This window comes from Tupaia chinensis, unplaced genomic scaffold, assembly GCF_000334495.1.
Source record: "Tupaia chinensis unplaced genomic scaffold, TupChi_1.0 Scaffold000674_2, whole genome shotgun sequence".
Classification (NCBI taxonomy): Eukaryota; Metazoa; Chordata; class Mammalia; order Scandentia; family Tupaiidae; genus Tupaia; species Tupaia belangeri.
In genome coordinates this window covers 2980188-2982912 of record NW_006160198.1, presented here as the reverse complement: position 1 = coordinate 2982912, position 2725 = coordinate 2980188, and the positions used below count along the sequence as shown (strand labels likewise).

General features: G+C 39.2%; 1 pseudogene; it reads right to left on the bottom strand.

Annotated features, from left to right (window-relative positions):
- Positions 1 to 1099: 1099 nt before the first annotated feature.
- The window catches only part of LOC102491387 (cell division cycle-associated protein 2-like), a 4458-nt pseudogene continuing 2832 nt past the window's right edge, over positions 1100 to 2725 (bottom strand).

Sequence of the window (2725 nt, the reverse complement as noted above, 5' to 3'; positions counted from 1 at the left end):
TCTTTTAATAAAGACAGTTTTACTTATTTCTTTCTAATATAGATGCTTTTTATTTTATTTGTTGTTTGATTGTAATAGTATTACGATATTACAGTATTTAATACTGCCAATATTAAAAGCGTATGTTGGGAACCAGCAGTTAGCGTAATGACTATGTCGCTGGAGTCCCACGAAGTTGACCGCAGTTCGCGTCCCGGACCCAGTGGCTTAGAACTCACGCCGGGCACATGTGCGTGCGTGCCCAAGATCCCGAGAGGAGAATGGAGAAGGGATTGCGCCGTGACCATCCCCCTTGGGGGGTGATTTCTCGCATTCTGTCTCTATGTCTCTCTCTGTCTGGCGAGCACACGTGCCCTATAGCAAAAACCTCTCAAAAAAAAAAAAAGCATATGTTGCCCAGAAGTGGTGAGGGTGGACATTCTTCTCTTGCTTATGACCCTGCATGGAAAACATTTATTCTTCCACCATTAACTGATTTGGAAAGTAGTGGGCATAGAAAAGAACTAAAGCAGTAACTTGACTTTTTGGGGTTTGGCAGAAGTACTTTGTCAGCTTGAAGAGATTCCCTTCTATTCCTAGTTTGTTTTATCAGGAATGAGTGTTGGATTTTGACAAATACTGCTTTGCATCTATGAGATGATCGTGTGTTTTTTCTTTTTAGTTTGTTTGATGCAGTGAATTACTTTGTTGATTTGTATATTAAACAAATCCCCCTTCTTGGGATAAACTCCATTTAATCTTGCCTTCTTCTTTCCTTTCTTAGGCTCTATGACGACTCTCTGCTTTCCACAAATACTGTGTCTTTCCTCAGACCAGGCAGTAGAAAACCCCATCAATTATTAGATTTTCTTGCAGAAATCACATCTCAGCCCTATGCTAATTGCCTTATTTCTTATTTCTTTTTTCTTTTTTTTTCTTGGAGATTTCAACTCAAATATTTCAACTCAAATAATTTTTATTTATTTAAAAATTTAAAACACTGAGGTTGGCCAAAGGATGGGAATGAGAAGAATCTTTCCTGCATGGATGGTTATCTCCGCTCTCATCAAATGCTCTGCAGAAAAGTCAAGTTACTGCTTTAGTTCTTTTTTATGCCCAGTACTTTCCAAATCAGTCAGGGAGCTTTCTGCCTTCTCCTTGAGAAAGCTGTTTTTTGGTAGTGTTTTCACTGAGTAATAGTTTCAGTATTTGCCAAGTGTAGACATACAAAAGCTATTCCTCCTCTTTCCAGATAAACTCGAATTAGCAGGGTGCTTGATGTTTTCTCCTCCTGAGTCAGAGGGTGCCCCCTATGGTTTTAGTCTGAGGGACACAGTGTCTTTTCTTGGGGACATATTTTCAAATCTTCTATTGTCAAATGTAGATATTGTTTTCCTTTCCTTTCCTTTTCCTTTTTTTGGGGGGGCGGGGGGGGGAATGGCAGGAAATGGAAGTGAAATCCACACAAGTCCTTCACTTTCTGAATTTTGTTGGAGCTTTATGCTCCCTTGCATGTCAGTTTCACTATTTCTTCTCTGAAAGGTTTGTTCTATGGTGTCAGATAAATCTCTATACAGTTTGGAATTTTCTAAACTAATATCTACAGAGGGGACCACACTGGCTGAATAGCTGTGATTTCTATTTTTTCCCAGATGTAAACTTTGACCATCAGGATAATTCAAAGAGCATTTTCTGAATTTCCTTTCTCTACAATTCCCTATTTTCTGTGGCTCTTCTTCCTAAATCTTCACTTTGGCTTTCAGGTTCTTTTATGTTTTCAATTAAATCAACTGAACAATTAAATTCTTTTTTTTTTTTTTTTTCTTTTGGAGAGGTTTTTGCTATAGGGTGCGTGCTCTCACCAGACAGACAGAGACAGAGAGACAGAAAGTGAGAAATCACCTCCCAGCAGGGAGGGCCACACCGCAATCCCTTCTACATTCTCCTCTCGGGATCTTGGGCACGCACACACACGCGCCCGGCATGAGTTTAAGCCACCGGGTCCGGGACTCGAACTGTGGTCGACTACGTGGGAGTCCAGTGACATAGCCATTACGCTAACTGCTGGTCCCAGAACAATTAAATTCTTTTTGTGAGTCAGACATTAAATAATTGCATGGGAGTTTTGCCTCTGTAGCTAAGTCATTCTGTTTTCCATACTTCATATTTTTAGCTTCTGAAATTTTAACGATTTGGCTAAGGTTTTCCATATTTCGATCAGCAGCAGGAAATTCTTGCCATTGTAGGTTAAAATCAGGTTTTGCATTATCTGATATAATGTGTCCTGCAGTCACAGAAGCACAAGAAATATGACTGTTTTCATTCTCAATCCCACTTTGTGGTTCATTTTCACTTTCCAACTTATTTTCTGCTTTTGGAGTATTTTTGTTTTCATTAACATCTATAGTATTTGGATTTTGATCTTCATCAAAAAATAGCATTACCAAGTGATGAGGAACTTTTTATGTGAGAACGGCAGAACTTAGATATGTATTTGTCAGACTCTTGATCACATTCAAATCTTCTGGATTCTGATGCAAAAGATTCTTTCTCTTAACTTGATTTTTAGGAGGTTTCACTTGTTCAAGTTTGCCAATTGAGTTGAATTCTGAGCACATCCTTCAGATTCCTGGAGCTGACAGTGTCATCTTAGAGACTTCAGGTAGCTCAGGAAAGGGACTGAGGAGGGGCTTCTTGTAAGCAATGTCTCTTCCTCCATGTAAAGACTTCTGAACACTCTTCTTTC